The following is an 18432-nucleotide window of genomic DNA, read 5'->3' on the forward strand; positions in this document are numbered from 1 at the left end:
ACTTATAACTCATGTGCTTGGAAAAGTATGTATCTAAAGTACAAAGAATGTACAATAAAAATATTGTAAAAAACCTTTAAACATTTTATTTATTTATTATTTATAATTTATATTTATAACATCCTGTGTATATATTTTTATTTTAACTTAAAACTTGATGTACATATGTGTTACATAAATAAATTATATATGTATATATTATTATTAGAAAATCAATACAAATGGTATGGAGGTTAAAAATATTATATAAATATCATAAGTAACATAAAATATCATAAAAATTATGTAAATATCATAAATATTGTAAATATTATAAATATTATAAATTCCAATAAATACTGTTAAGAACCACAGGAGGGTTGTTAAGTATTCTAAAAACTTGTAAACCATAATAAATAAATAAATAAACTCACTGCGGCAATGTGTCTTAATAAGTATTAGGTGTTAAAATACCAGTGGTATATTAAAAAAACTTATTGCTAAAACCACTACTAAAATATTATCTGAAAAAATACATACCTATTGTTGTAAAAATTATTGTAATTGTTATAAAAGGAAGAAAATATTGGATGTGATATTATTATTAATGTCTCTTGGGGTCTTCAGCTAATATCTTGAGGGCAGGTGTAATGGAGACATGGTCATTCAACCCTTTACCAAAACAGGCATCCATTTTCAATTGCCAAATCATTTCCCTGTATTCTAATCTTGTCTCCCAATCACCACCCCTTTCCAGTTGTTCCACTTCTTCCAACACCCATAATTTGAAGTCAGCTTGTTGGCATGTTGTTGAATGTCTGTACAATGCATTATTCACATCCTTTTTATTAATGTCTCTCATATGTTCATATATTTTCCTCCTTAAATGTCTAACTGTTTTACCTACATAAAATGCCCAACAGTATTTACAAAATGCTAAATAAATCACCCCTTTGGTATAGCAACTACTATATCTCTTAGATTTCAGGGTCATCCCTAAACTCGGGGTAAAAGGTAAAACTTCTGTAACTACAAAGATAGCAACTACATTGTTATACTCTGTATGCACTTGTCAAAAGCATATGAAAGAATCAAATACCTTCTGCTGGTCCAAAGACTTTCAGAAGCCACCATTTTAACAGATGAACTCCCCTGGTTTTCAAACACTTAACAGAACAGGAAGATATCTGATACTCAGCTGTAGCTGGATCATGATATATTACAGCAGGAGCTCCACAAAGATCCAAACCTGAAACACTTCTTCTTCTTTCAGCTTTTCTCGGTTAGGGGTCGCCACAGTGGATCACCTGTTCGCTCATGATTGGCAGTGAAGTTTTACTGTGTCAAGTTGCCAGCCCAGCACCCAACCTTCAACAGAAGGCACACACTCACGCCTAGGGTCAATTTAGCGTGTCCAATCCACCTACAGCATGTCTTTGGGATGTGGGAGGAAACCAAAGCACCCAGAGGAAACCCACACAACCACAGGGAGGACATGCAGACTCCGCACAGAAGGCACCCCAGCCGAGGATCGAACCGGAGAGCGTCTTGCTGTGAGGTGGCAAAGCTAACCGCTGCACCACCACGGCCACCCTCAAACCTGAACCACTACTTTTCACAATCTTCATTAGCAAAATGCTGTGTTCAGCTAGTGTTCTAGTGCATTCTATGACGATTGTAAAGATGTATAGCTCCTTATGGCTTAGAGGAATCCAGTACCCCCGACATGAAAAACTTAGATTTTACCTTTGCAAATATTGTGTAATTGCACTCTAGATCTGTTCTATTTGTGTGTCTTATTCGTACTGGGGATAATAATCTGAAAACATACTGTCCCACTAAAAGTGATGTATGATCGCTATCACTGATTGTAAATGTACATTTCCATTCATTTTATTTGTCATTTGGCCTTGGACCCTTTTCAAACATGAACAAGGCCAGTTGGCTAAGATGTGATAGAAACAATCACACAGTAAATAAAGTCATAATGGAGAACTGTAAAAAGGGGAAGAATTTAAGTATAGCATGGATAGACTACAAAAAAGCATTTGACAGTATTTCACATTCATGGATAAAACAGTGCTTAAAAATGTATAAGATACACCCTACACTGATTGATTACATTACAGTTACCATGAAACAGTGGCAAACCACTTTGCAGCTAAGGACAAATTAGTATTCCAGGGATAAAAATTCAAAGGTGGATATTCCAGGGTGACTCTTTGTCAATGTTGCTCTTTTGTCTTGCCCTTAACCCATTAAGCTGTCTTCTTAACAGATTTGGTCATGACTACAATTCGGCTCCCAGAAACAAAGTGCAAAGACTTATCTTCTTTTTGTGGACGTTTAAAACTATATGGTTCATCAGATGAGGAACTGAAAGCACAACTACAAGTGGTCAAAACTTTTTCAGATGATATAAGAATGTTGTTTGGTCTTGGTAACTGTGCAAAAGCAACCTTTAAAGCAGGAAAGCTACAGCACCAAGAAAACATCAGCCTGGGACAGGAATGTTATTTAAAATAACTTGAGCAAGAGGAAGTGTATAAATATTTGGGAAATGATGAAGGATCAACAATAAAACATGAACAAATGTGAATAAAACAATACATAGTATTTTAGAAGAGTAAAAATGAATAATGAAAGCAGTGCTGACATCTAGGAAGAAAGTCCAAGCTATAAACCAATTTGTTCTTCCTGTCCTAACTTACAGTTTTGAGGTGACTGCCTGGCCCAAAAGGTGTCACATCGGTTGGACAGGAAAACAAGAAGGATGCTTCATGCTCAGCAAATGATTTATAAAAATCATTGTATGCCAAGACTATATATTCCTCATTCTGAAGGAGGTATGAGCCTCTTTGAAATTGATTACATGCATTGATCCGCAATCGTAAGACTGCATGCATATCTGCTGACCTCACAAGACTCAAATGTACTGAAAGTTTTAAAACATGAGAAGAATAAGTCTAAGATCACTTCCCTGCTTAGTTTAGCAAAAGCATATTGGTGTCAAGTGGGAATTGAAATCAAACCGGAAGTAGATAAAAATCAAATAGCAAATGAATGTGCCCAAAAACAAAAGAAAGACTACAAGGTGAAGGGTCAGATGAGAAGTCAAGAAATGTGGAAAATGCATAAATACAGCTGCAAGTATAAAAAACTCTTGGAACTATCTCATGTTGATCAGGATCAAAAGCATGAATGGTTAAGGAGAACTGAATTTAAACCAAAAGACAAAAGGTTAGCAATGGTGGCCCAAGATAGTGGGCTATGTACACGTTGGTTTACAAAGTCCATTGAACATGTGGGAGAAACAGACAAATGTAGGTTTTGTAAAACAGAACCGGAAACAGTTGCACATATTATTGCTGGTTGTGATATACTAATGGCAGAAGGACTGTACACTAAAAGGCATAATAATGTGGCAAGACTGCTGCATTGGGGATTGTGCAAACATTATAATATTGAAGTAGCTGAAAAAAGCACCATAGAAAATTATGACATTTATATCACATTGGATCACCCAGTACCAACAGTTCAAAAAATAGATGTGAGGAAACCAGATATATTAGCCCATGAAAACACGACAAAAGTAGCATCGATAATTGAAATTGCTGCACTCGGTCACTACAGTGTCTTACGTACAGAGAGACACAAAGTCATAAAATACCAGGATGTGCAGACAGAAATGAGGGCAATGTGGAAGAAGGATACCAAGACCGTTCCAACAGTAGTAGGAGCAACTGGTCTTGCAAAAAAGAATTTACAATCGTACTTAGATATGCTACCGATACATGCAACTCCACATGAATCGCAGAAGGAGTCAGTACTGATCACATTGCAGGGGCTGAGTAAAGCACTTCTGGCTAATGTCAAAGATTGAAACAATACTAATTTCATGAACTTTAATCATACTTTGACTTAGGAATGGGGTCCATTCCCATCATGGTATTAGAAACCCAAAAGACTTGGAGAAATTAAAAAAGATAAAGACACACTGAAATCTAAACATGTAAAAGAAGGTAAAATGCTAGAAAAAAAAGCAAAAGGTCAAGATGAGAATTCTAGAAGTCACTTTTCCATCTGTCACAGAGTGAGAAAATGGGGTGTGTGTCAGGTCACCAAAGTTTTGCTGAACTCAAAAAATGGAAAGAAGTTCACTGAAACTACTTTCACTGACAAAGGAGATTGGCTTTTTCTTCACTGTTGTACGACCTCCCATGTTGGTTTACATAATGCTGGGGGGATCCCTTTTTTTTTCAAATATATTTTTATTGAATTTTTCAAACTTTTCAAACATACGAAGGAAAAACTAAGTCATTGCGGGAAGCAGTAAAGTATAGGTATATATGTAACAGTTAGTGCAAAAACTATGCATTTAGAACACAGCAGTTATCTTACAGGGAAGCTTACATCTTAGAGACCAATATAAGCAGTAAAGACCCCCAATAACCTAGTACAGTCAAAGTCTAGGGATACAAATGGAAAGTGGCTTGGAAGGAAGAATATATGACTGTCTTAAGAAGAAAGAAAAGCGGTAAGGAGGGTATAACCATAAAAAATAACTATTTACACCATGTACTTCTATTTATACCATATTTACACCATGGATGCCAGAGGATAACAAAATGATATAACAAAATATTTTGTAAAATCAAAAGTTACCGTGTGATGGTAACAATGTCTAATGCTTATAGGGCCAGAAATTATACTAATGGAGGTTTTCCTGGAATGTAGTGTTACAGACCCACATTTTGGAAGATTATTTAGTTTGGATTAGGTCAAAAAGTCTACACCAGTAATTCTGAAAATATTCTTTTTGTTATTATTGCATAACTTATGTGCAGATATATATCTGATTGCCATTGATGTAAAGTTTTCCCAAGCTATTGTTGAGGGATTGACCCAGTTCTTGGCTATATATTGGGAAGGGCACAGGCTGTAACACAGATGTGGCAATGGATACCCATAAGAGATTTAGGAATAATATTTAAAATCATAGTTTGCCAAGAGAATGTGGTTTTTTCGTATCCCATTTTTTCCAACTGACTTCTGAGAGAACACCAAAGTTTGTAAATATTCTTACAGCTCCAAAAGATGTGAAGTATATCTACGTGTGGGCGGGAACAGAACGGACAGGTTAGGTTTTTATTGTAAGACTGCTGGGGTATAGTAGGAATTGTTGTTTATCATAAGCTGAGTGTAAATTAGGTTTTTGAAGGGGGTTAAATTCAGGGTATTATTGATTGCTTCGCACTTAAGACTCCATAGAAATTTCTCCTTGTATACCATTCCAATATTTGGAAAATAGAAGTGAATGATTATACTTAATGCTTGACACAAGTTTATAGGTATTCAAAATCATTTTGTTCCATAGGGAAAGTGATTTAATGATAGATTTTGATACTATAATGTCTTGCTCCTTCACGCTATAGTTAGAGAATTTTTGTTTTATAAGTGAGCTAATTTGCCTTAAGATAGGATCATATTTGTTAGGAACACCAAATAAAGCTTTGACCTCGGCAACATTTTTAGAGTTATAGAAGTGCCAAACTATGGCATAGGGAAGTTTGTTAGATCGATCATTTTATTATTGATTTTTAAGTTAGGGTTTAGGTGAATAGGTTGGAGAATGGGAATAGTATTGTGTAAATTTAAGGAGGTCATCAGAGTTTGAAAGATGCAAATTTTGTTCTTTAGTGTAGGCAAGATCTTGAACTTGTAGTCACCATCAGGAGCAAGAAAAGGGACAGCATATGGATTGAGTTTTAACGAATATATATAGTTGCACCAGATTTTGATCCAGGTTGGGTACCAAGTTTCAGCAGAGGGGTCATAGCAGGCTATTTGAATTAGACGGCTAGCATTAATGATGTCGTAATATAAATTAAAATCCGGGGGACTTAAACCGCCTTTGTTCTTTGGGGTAATTAGATTCCTGTATGATATTCTAGTTGATTTAGGGAACCATAAAAACTTTGAGATTGTGGTTTCCATTTTTCTGAAAAAATTTTTTGGAATGTTTAAGAAGATGGAGTTAAGATGAAAAAGGATTCTAGGCAAAATATTCATTTTAATGATAGCAGATTTTAATAGCAAAGAAAGATTGATGTTTTCCATCTAGTTAGATCATGGGGGGGGGGTCCCTGCAAAAGATATTTCTTTGAATGTTTGTAGAAGGTGGTTTCTGTGTTTTGTATTCACCAAAAATAACTTCAGTGAGTCAGTTTGCACTCTTTTCAAACAAGGCCACTCAAAAGAAATTGGGACTTTGGAGGCAACGCTCTCTGAATCATGTGGTGAGCTTGCTTCCAATAAAAAAACAAATCATATTCTACCGTGAACGGTTGTTTTTTGACTAAATGTAGAATTCTTATCCCTGTTGTTGATGATCATGACATGGAGTATGGCTGCCTGTTGTTACATAGTTATTCTTTGTGGTTGAGACTCAAGACTTTCATTGGAGACTGTGTGAGGTGCATCTTTTAATGGTTTTGAGGCAGACACATTCTGTGCATCATTGTGACTGCAATATCTTTTATGACAAATTCTCAATGATGGTTATGGACAGACAGATTCTTTCAAATAACTCATGGTTGAAATCATAACAGCGAAAACTGATTATGCTGCAGTAATTGTGGTATGACAGTGCAGCTACTGAATGTTACACTAAGATTACTGCACTCTGTCAATCAGAGCAAGGTACCAATGCTCTGGAAGAAAAAAATGTAGCTCAGCAGAATGTGAAAGAGTATTCCACTATGCTAAAGAGTGATCTACAAGTTAAAGAGTAATCGGCTATTTTACATTGCAATTACCTGAAATTCTTTAATGGAAAGATGTGACATCAGTACAGGAAAGGAGGCCACCACACTACCAGCTGTTTTGTCAGTGCATGGCTCCCCTCCACCTGTAGTAAATTATCCAGGAATGCAGTGCCTGCTATAGTTACAGTACACTAGGGCTATTTGACATACTGCAAATAGCACTCTGGGAAAGAAGGAAGTGGAACAGTGTTCTTGGACAATGAGCCCGGGGTCAATATTATTGAAGGTGGCTGGGGATGTCCATGGAAAATGAGCATCAGTTTAACATTACAGGAAATGGGAGGAGTGTTGTTACACATCAATCATTATAGGCAGTAGAAATCTGGACTGCACAAGGAGTGTTTTTTGTGTGTGTGTGTGTGTGTGTGTGTGTGTGTGTGTGTGTGTGTTCATGTATGTATATATCTGTGTATATATAAATATATACATGCACATGTGGTGTGTGTGTGTGTGTGTGTGTGTATATATGTGTCTATATAAATGTATACATATATGTGTGGGTGTTCATGTATGTATATATCTGTGTATATATAAATATATACATGCACATGTGGTGTGTGTGTGTATATATATATATGTGTCTATATAAATGTATACATATATGTGTGGGGTGTGTGTGTGCGTTAATGTACATGTATGTATATATCTGTGTATATATAAATATATACATGCACATGTGGTGTGTGTGTGTGTGTGTGTGTGTGTGTGTGTGTGTGTGTGTGTTCATGTATGTATATATCTGTGTATATATAAATATATACATGCACATGTGGTGTGTGTGTGTGTGTGTGTGTATATATATATATATATATATATATATATATATGTGTCCATATAAATGTATACATATATGTGTGGGGTGTGTGTGTGTGTGTGTGTGTGGATGGATGGGTGGATGTATAGGTGGAAGTTTGGAACTTGAAAATGCAAGTTCAAAAACAATGAAAAATCAAGTGTGATTCCCAAGAAAGCACAGCAAACTGAGACATCTGCTGTCAAACATTAAAAGAGTCAAGCCTCCCTGCACTCACCCAACACTTTTGCTACTGATATATACAAACTCACAAATCAATGTGCCTTGGAGAAAAGAGAATTCTCAGAGACACAGCAAATTTGGACTTGGTATATATTCCCCGACTTGCACTTAACACTTCTCCAGCTTGCAATAAGCACCCATGTATGTACAGACACACACTGAAACAAAACATGCCCGTATTGTCTAAAGGAAGGGGAACCCTAGATATGTATAATACAGGCAGGACCATTCACACTGTCTTCACTGTATATTATATTGATGGGCATGATTGCTTATGTAATATTGCTCCATAACAAGCTTGCTAAGCATTTTGATTGGCAGTATCTGTCAGGACCCACAAGAGAAGTTCCCTAAATGCCATCAAGTACTGGGCTAATGTTTTATAGCATAGGTAGCCACGGTGGTACTGCATAATGAAGTATACAGCAATTCTGATCACACTCACATGCCAGGATACACTATGCGATTTATGTGACCTTGATAAACACATCTAATATCCCCAAACCATGTTAGATACAGCTGCAAAAACAAAAGGTGATCAGTTCCATTTAAAGTGTCTCACAATTCCTCAGAATGAAAATGTTTGGGGTTCTATAGTAAAGAGGAAAAAAGCTGCCTCTTCATTCACTGATTTTTACAAAAATAGTCCGCGTCTTCACAGTGATCCACAGCAAATTGCATTTCAAGCATCGTGTGAATTCTCCAGTAAAATGTTCACCTTTGTGACATCTCTAGATCCATATCTTGCAGTTGACTTTTAAATGTTTTTTGTTCCATTCTGCTACTGTTGCCATGGAGAAGTGACTGATCTCCAGAAAAAAAGCACTAGCAGGACCCCTTTATTTATGAAATGAGACAGAGGGAGCATTACAAAAGCAATCTTCAATCATATAAATGGTTTTCCTTTGGCTTGTCTCCACAGATGGCCATGCACACTAAGGCCAAAACATAGCATTCAGAGATATGCCTGCCTGCCTTTGTCCTTTTTACATGGCCAGCCTAGGTGGTTACAAAGACACTTCATAGCAGTTCCTCTGATACTGATTGAAGCACAACCTTCAGTGATCCCATGCCTTGCCATTTAAGGATTGTAGCCCAGCATTGTATCTGTCAGTCCTCCTTCCTGCCCATCTCAGGCTGACCTGTCAGTACCTGGGTTACTATATATTTACTAACACTGAAGCATGTATCTTGACCTACACTGATGGAACACCTATTGAACACCATTTCTGAAGTACCACATTCAGAAATTAGTTTTCTGTGAATTCCTTGCGGTCTTAGAGTAATGAAAATGTTATCAGGTAATGATAAGCCAGCCTCGTTAGAAAACTAAAATAGTTTGCTTGCAAGTAAACTTTGTGCTAATTCAACAGTTAAGGAGGATTCCAAAGAAAGTGAGTTGCACTTAGTTGAGGAACTCTGGAGATGTGAAGGTAAAACAATTTAATTCCTGTCAAACATGCAATTTCCGGCTTGGCATACTTAATAAAAGTTTTATTGTTATTTATGTGAGTTTGCTGAATTTTCTCTTTTAGTTGTTATTTATAATGGTTCGCATTGCTGTGCTGTAGATGATTTTTACTATTAATTTTTAATTTTGCTGTCAGTTCAAATACATAATTTGTATATTTTTCCTTGAATTCTTAATCACGAATTCACAGCCTCTATACTCAAATGTTGTGTAAGAAAAACATTTCCAGGTTTGACCAATATATCAAGGTGGGATTTCTAGCTCATATTTGGCTGAATCAGAAATTAATCTGATAGCAAAAAATTCAAAAGGGGCATAACTTTTTCATGAATTTCAAGAAGCTGTCATTAAGATGCATAAATCATACTGGAAGCACAGATTTCTACTTGCTTATTTGCAACTACAACAAGCCCTTCATTGTTTTAAAAGTAATGAAAACTTTTCAGTCTCTAATAAGCCAGCCCTGTTAGAAAAGTGGAAGACTTTGCAAGCAATCTTTAAACTAATGAAACTATTGATAGAATGTTCCAGATAAAGTGACCTGCTGCTGACTGAAAAAATGTTCAGAGATTTAAGGCAGGGACAAACCTCTCTAACACATGTCCAAGATTCAGTGCATGTCTTTGCATGGTTAATAAAAATTGTACTCCCATTTCTATGAGTTTGAACATTTTATTTTTAGTTGTTTATACCTGTTGTCACCCCTGGCCTAAAGATTTACTGTTATTAAAATTATAACCTTCCCATAGTCTGAGGATCTTAAAGACAGTTATATTAGTTGGGGAGTGCAAACGGCATAACCCGCTGTAGTTCCACTATCATACCCCTAAATCCCAACCTCTTGAAATGCATGTTTGACCCTTACTCACAGCACTACTCTCTCAAGTAGACAAGTGTTCTACACATCAGTACTTGAGGGGAAAATAGTTTCATGCAAACACACAGCACCTGTTAATAGAAACAAGCGATTCTACAGTGAGGCAAGCCCCACCCCCACTACCTTACTTTATTATTTTCACTGCGAGGTCAAAGCAACTTGAAGAAAGAGCTAGCACAATAGATAGTCAGGAAGACAAATATGTCCAACTCTTTTGCTGAGACACCACAGTCTTTGAGTAACCATGTAGCATTTTAATCTGTTATGCGGTTCTCATGTGCTTCTATATGAAGTGAGCAACCAAATACAAGCAAACAAAACATCAAGCCATGTTAAGGCAAACAAAAGCTGAGCAAAGTAGAATCAAAGCACATGAAAAGGAAGCTACTGCTTCAATGTGGACTGTGGGGGCTTTACTGCCATGTAAAATCCTTTCACAATTAACTCATTTAACCCGTATAACTTGACTGAATGAGCTTAGGTTTTAGGCTGTAAGTCAGATGTACAATTTATAGGATATATGTATGCCTGAAGGGCATATTTTAATTTTAATGTACCCAAAACTAGAGAGATTTTGCCTTCCAGTTAGCTTTGGCCAGTCTTTTTGATTTATTTTTCTTTTATTTATTTATTTATCTGTGTATGTATGTATGTATGTATGTTTGCTGAAATCTCACAAAGAATATCAAACCTCCTCCTCAGTCACCCCAATGACCAATTTGTTCTTCCCAGAGATGACAGTCCAGTAGTCCATTTCTTCCCTTGAGTGGTGAGAGTTGGGTGTCAAGAGTGGAGATTTATTTGGTATAGGCTCACATGTCTCTCCCCATGGTCATCAATGACTTCCCCAACAGCTTACCACAGATGGTGTACATGTGCTTCCAGAATGGCTATTCCATAACCTTTGGTATGGCAAATATGCAGGTGTGGTCATACAGGTCTGTCCCATGGACCTGCCCAAGGCCCCTCCCCACCCCTGATGTGGGCAAGCCTACCATCACTTCTCCAAGCCCACCTCCCCATGTCAGCTCTTCCCAGTGTCCACACCTGCTATGGAACTTGTGGTGCAAAAGTCAGGGCTTCATTCCTTTTCACTGATGGAGCTGGCTAGGTCATGTTTGACCAAAATCTCAAAGGAAGTGTCTGCTTCTCACATGACAATCTATAACAGTAACTATGTTACATTCTCCACTAGCTGGCATGGGTTCAGGAAAGGGTATATGATGCACCACAACTGTCATCTGGTTAAATACTGACATTTTCAGGAACGTGGACAAAGGTCCATTAAGAAACATTTTTAATGACTTTATTAAAGCCCTCAGTTCTGTGGACTATTCTTTATCACCATGTTGTTTAGGAATCAAATTTTGTTTAGGATCTACTGTTATTTATTCTCTTTTCAACTGCCTGACAGTTGAATTATCAACCTTAGTGGCATTATGTATGCAGGTAATGCAGTGATCATCAGGTTACACTCCTTAACTAATGAAATCAAATGTTTCTTCAAAAAGCTATCTGAGTTCTCTACATATTTTCTTAAACATTTCATACTGAGGCCACTCTTTCAGAAAATAAAACTACTTTGTCCGTAACTCCCATTAATGTTTCCAAGGTACCACAATATCAAGGGTATCTAATTCGGGAGATAACGCATACCTCTGCTGTCCTGCACTCTTACAGGATGAACTCCTGACACTCAACCACCATATACAGTTACTTAGGACAAAATAAAGAAGCAATTACATTCCTGTAACAGACTACCATAGTGCCTAACCCTAAACAGCTAGGGTTCACCTCACAGCAAAAAAATCACAAAAGTTGTTACACACCAGGATTTATTTCACATTTCATCACAGTATAAAATAATTGTAATGCTTTCCTTCTTTAATTGCTCACCTCTGTTCCCCAATAACATACTTCATCACACATCAGATACAGGCATGCAGCTAGTTTATATACCAACAACAATCCAATCACTATAAACATAATGGCAGGGATTCCCTACTAATTCTTCCCATATTCCTTTCTCTTAATTCAGGTTGTGAAAATGTGAAACAGTGAAAGTAAAAACAATAGTAAAAGCTGAATTAGCCATAACAATGTACACTGCTTTACCTGAATATATTGTGCAAGCATCAGCACCTATGTGAAAGACAGGTGGTCAGGATGTCAGTCAGATGTCCACTAGCCTACAGGAGAAGTAGGGGAAGGTTACAGTTGTTTAACACAAAGATTTCAACAAGGTAAGACACTTCTTTCTTAAATAATGTCATTGCATACTATCAATAAGTCACACTTGTCCTTCTGATCAAACCACACCAGTCGTGGGTGAAGTCTGCATTACCTTCACCTGAATACAAGTTACTCCTAAACTGACATGAGCATTACCAAATATTTTCAGCAGCAGTATATAGATATTATGCACAAAAACATACATATGTATGTGTGTATTTCTGAATCTGTCTGCATACAGGTTTATTACACATGTATGGCAATGCAGTGATAGTTCAGGTTCACTGGTTCATTCAGTGTTAAAACCAAAAAAAAATGCACTTCAGTCATTTGGCAGCTTTCATTTCTCTATGAATAAAATGATGCATACAAAGTCATGTAGCATTTATTTATTTATTTAACTAGTTAGATGCCTAAATCTTGGAACTCTTTACACAGCAAAACAAAAAAACTACAAAGGGAAGAAATTCATCAAACCTGCATAAAAGATTGAATAAATAGCCTAAAATAAATTACATCAGTTAAGAACAGTCCTTCTGAGGGTATTAAAAGCCTCTCTCAAAGAGATGGTATTTCAGAGACTATCAGAAGGAGAATTGTGGATTGTGCAGCCAAATAGAAAGGTGGTTGATTCCAATGGACTGGAAACAAGCAGGTCTTGAAATCAATCCAGGAAAACAAACAGCAGCTCCTCACCTGATGATTTTAGTAGCTTCACTGGACTTTAGGACATCAGGAACTTTTGCAAACATTCTCCAGACTGAGTAAGGCAGAGAACATAAGAAATAATTTTTAAAACACTGATCTGGCAGTCACTTGTAACTAAGGTATTTCTCACAGCACAAGAGTCATGTGACTAGAGTAGAAGATTCTAGTCAAAAGTCTGGTCTTAAATTTCTGTACATGATGCAATATTGGGAGTTCCTGAGGTAAACGGCATTACACTTATCAAGGCATGAAGGCACTAATGCAATCACCTTCACAAGGTCCAGAAATTAAATAAGTTGCTTAACTCATCTATATTTTTCACCTGGTTATTAGATTTATTGATTTGGAAATTTAACATCAACCCCCTTTATTTTTCATTTTCTACATGGAGCTGGGGTGTTGCATCAGCTGTTATCTCCCTTCATTCAATGCCACTCTCCTACCTTCTTTGACAGTCAGGCCTAACTGTTGCAGGGCTTCTATCAAACAATTCATACACCTCTCTGTTGAATACCCTTGTTTGCTCTTGCCTTCATCCCGTCTGTCCTAAATCTTCTTCACCAGATTTTCTTATGCTTTCCTGCACATGTGCCCACATCATCATAATCTGCTCTCTTTGACCTTCTCTGTAATTAGAGCTATTTAGGCTTTTACTCTGATGTCCTCATTTCTTCATCTGTTCCACAGTGTTTACCCTACCACCCATCTCAGGCACTTCATCTCCATCACCTCTGCCTTCAGTGCCCAAGTTTCTGTACTATACAGTAGTACTGGTCGCACCACTATTTTGTACAACTTGCTTTTCATCTTCTTTGATATTCTTATGTCATACAATACCCAGTTGGCAGCAAACCCTCTGATGCTAGCTTTGACCTCATCATTCAGACTCTCCTCAACCAACCCTCCCAGATAATCAAAGCTGTAAATCTGTTCCACTAGTTTCCCTTCTACCACAATTTTCAGCTTCTTCTGATTTCCCTCTATTTGCTGCCATTACAACTGTCTTACCTGTGCTTAGTTTCATCACATGTGCCTTCAGTTTTGCATTCTATTCCCCTATTCCTTGCTGAAGTTCTTGTTCAGAGTCTGCTTGTAATGCCACATTGTCTGAGGACAGCAGATCTGTTGATTTGTTCCCTCTGATCAGTTTGCTAATATAGTCAATCACCAGTATGAACAGCAGTGGGCTCAAAGCTGAACTCTGGTACACACCCACTCCCACTGGCAACCCCCCTCTAAAAGTTAGAATACTGTTTATACTTGTGTCAGTGGGTCCTTGTACATAGCAATGCACCAGTGCTGCTAATGTTTCTGACTTCAAACTATTGCAGGACTGCCCATATTAGCTTTCTTGGGATCTTGTAATATGCTTTCCGCAAGTCTAGGAATGCCCAGCTGGACTCTCTCATCTATAACTTCTTTTCAGCTATATTTCTCACTGCAAGCATTGGGTCGGTTGTACTGCATCCTAATCCAAATGCAAATTGCTCTTCTTCCAACTTACTTTCGACTACTCTGTGTATTTGTTTATCTGTCACCCTCTCCAGAACTTTCATGTAATGTGGCAGGAGCTTGCTATCTCTACATTACCCCCAGGTATGAATGTCCCCTTTGTTCTTGTACACTGGAGCAAGTATGCTTGTTGTCCAGTCATCTGGGATATGTCTTTCTCTCCATAGTGCTAGGAGTACCCTCAGGAGCCATTTCTCCCCTAACTTACCTAACACCTTGATCATATCTGCTGTGACCACATCTGAGTTTGCTGCTTTGCCTGACTTCATTTTCCTTAGTGCTGTTCTTACTAGAGTGGGCATCTGGGCATCTCTTCTTCTTTCATTGTAGGCTGTGTAGGGTGGAGGAATAGCTTCTGTGGGGATTTCTTCATTAATAAGCTGCTGAAAGCACTCCTTCCATCTGCCTTAGATGTCCTGTGGACTGGTGACCAGGTTGTTCCCATCATCCCTTATGAATGGTGTCTGATGACTATCTTCTTTATCTTACTGTCATTGCCTTCTAACTTGATAGAGTTTCTTTAGAACAGCTACCAAGTCACTTTCACGAAGCTGGTATCGTACTTCTGATGTCTTGTTCTTGCTATTGCTCTCTTAGCCTTTGTTAGCCAACCAGTATTCTTCTTAGCCTGGTCCATCTTTTCTATCTCCCACTTTTCTGCACTTTTCCTTTCTTTTGATGACTTCCTGGACTTCTGCATTCCACCTCCAGCTTTCTTTATGTACCTCATTTCCATTCTTGACTCGGCATGTCTGTTCCATAGCCCTCGAACATGCTGTGTTGAGGCACTGCCATTCTTCAGCTCCACCTATTTCTTCTTCTTCATGAACTTATAAGAATCACTCAAAGAATATTAGAAATCAAGAAGCCTTTCAAGGTGGCAAAGTCTAACAGATGTCCCTAGCAAAAGGAGAGGTAGAGGTGAATCATATCACCACAGCATTGAAAGTTATTACCTCACCATTGACCAACCTTCTGAATGAGCAACATATACATTGTAAACAACAAAAGGACTAAGATCCAGTTTTGAAAAAAGCTCCAAGTCAGTGGGTGGATACTGGAATAATTACCTACAGAAACCAAAGGCAAAGTGCTGCCTGAAAAATAACAGGCAGACCATTTAAATACTGTGCAAAAAAACTTGGTGAGTTTGAAAGTACACCATTTGAATACAGCCAAAGTAAAGCCACAATGAGTTTGCAAATGCTTGCTCAATATAACATAATCAACAATCTCAAAGAACACAGATAGTTTGTTGTGGTCTTCCTTGTGCTGTCCATCAACTTACTTTAAAATTCCGAAATGGGGACAAAACCACTGACTGCTTCTACTACCTTCTTCTAATGAAGCAACTTCACAGGTCATTTAAAGGAAGACAAAGAAGTCACACCTAGTTCTGTTCATACAGTAGACAGACACACAAAGAACACCTGCTTTCCTGCTATACCTTAACCTAGAATTTAAAAACCACAAGAGAAAGAGTGAAAAGCTTGGGCAATATGCCTCATCTATCCAAATATTTGACATTAACTATAAATCAAGATTTGTGGTGTTTACAAACCAAAATCATTCTACATACAGCAAGCTGCTCTGTAAGACACCACAATATGAAGTGCAAATCAGCAACACTACACAGGTGTAAGTCAACAAGATAAATGCTAAACTGAATTTAAAAATAACCATTTCTTAACATGATCTAGTCAGTAGTTGATCACAAAAAACTAAAATAATTCTAAATAAATGTCTCAGGTCTGTTTTCTAATGTTGCACATAAAGTGTACATTTGGGAAAAAGTCTATAGTCTACAGATCTACTTTTCTTTTGATATCAACTAGATTTGTATGTGATATTAACTAGGTTGATAGATAATGTGATAATTCTGCAGAAATAGGTGTAAATTGCTCCACAAAATCCTACCGACTAACTTTTTCCCTGATTGTTTGAAAACTGCCATCATAACGCCATTTTAAGGGAAGACATGCAGTGTCAAATGAATAGTGTCCTGTTAGCCTTACCTGTATAATTGGGAAAATATCATTGAATTAATACAAGTAAGCCAACATGATCAAATCTCAAGCAAATCATGCATTACTAAGTTATTTCAGCTTTATAATGATACACACACACACACACACACACACACACACACACACACACACACACACATACTCTGTTCATGTTGATCTTATATATGTAGATCTCAGGAAAGCATTGAATTTGAATCCCCATGACAATACTGTTTTCCAGATACCAGTCCACAATATAAATTCATACATAGCTCATAAGTCATTGTTATGCTAATTACCTCAGTGAGCTTTATAAGCCTAGCCGTGCTTCCTAAGGTGAAAATCAAATCCTGTACCTTGTGTCTCTGAGGTAACACCTTAACCATTATACCAACCTCCAAACCCCACAAAATGTCTTTTACTGTCAAAACTAACTTTAAAATATCAAAGCTAGATTCAAACCCTACATTATTTTGCTTTTACTCAGACCTTACTGCATTAATATACTGAGCCACAGTGAAAGTTAAAACAAAACCCAGGATTTACTGCATCATAATGTGTGACACAACAACCATACCACCTTAGAGTACAGTGCATGTCTCAGCAATCAATATTTCTTAATAGAAGTAGGTGACGGCTGCCCAGCATTAAGGACAGCATGTAACAGTGTTACACTAGGCCAAATTTTGGGTCCTGTGTTCTTCAATCTCTTTATGATAAGTGTACCAATACACCTCTTGATCAGGTATTACACATCTGTGGATGAAACCAAGTTGAATATCCTAATATCAAGCATATTGGATCAAGAGATTTTATAAGCTGAACCAGACAACCTTATTAGATGGGCAAACTGGTAAAACTTAAAGTTAATACCAAGAAATGTGTTATAATTCACTTTGACAATGGAAATAAAGAGCAACCAGAGATTACTATGATATTATTAATGCTCATGGCGATTATATGGAACTGAAAGTCTGCTTTCAAAAATCTATTTCTTGATATCCACATGCACATGCTCTATAAAAAGATATATATGTTCATAGGTGGGTACTAGGCTATCGGCCCTAGGGTCTATATAAGCCCAGCCAAAAAGGTACCCTGGCTTTTGCCACCCAAGAAAATTATTTTCCTGTGCCACTGCCACAGAAGTGATCCCCGGGGTGAATTTCCTATTTCCCATCCAATTATCAAGATTTTTCTTGAAGAGTGCTAATGAGGAGCTTTGTTTGATATATAGATAGATAGTTTATTCCAGAGTATGGGAAGTCTCTGGGACAGGAATCTATCCCTCTGGCATGTTCTGTTTATTGTGGTGAGAAGGTTTAGGTCCCTACAGCGTGTAGCTCAGAGGGATTGGGATTTCTTTAAGTGGAGCATGTCCAATAGCTCTGGGTTTTATATAGCTTTGTATGTTAATCAGAGATCACCTCTGAGTAGGCGATATGCGATGGAGTAAAGCTGGAGTTTTTTTGAGACGGTCTGCGTAGGGCATCTGTTTGAGGCCGGTAATCCTCTTTGTGAGGTATTTCTGCGGCCTTTCCAGTTGTTGTAGATGTCTTGTGAGGTACATACCAAAAGGGACGTTGTACTCTATATAATGGGTCTAATATAATATATTAATATACTAATATATATATATATATATATATATATATATATATATATATATATAAATGTTATTAACATAGGTTTGCATACCAGCTCATTTACATCTGCAAAAGTTTGGTTCCAGTATATGTAGCCTTTGTTTGACTTCACAATGAATATGATGTATCATTTTATAT

Source organism: Protopterus annectens, chromosome 6.part0, assembly GCF_019279795.1.
Source record: "Protopterus annectens isolate FY-2018-M chromosome 6.part0, PAN1.0, whole genome shotgun sequence".
In the NCBI taxonomy this organism is placed as follows: domain Eukaryota; kingdom Metazoa; phylum Chordata; order Ceratodontiformes; family Protopteridae; genus Protopterus; species Protopterus annectens.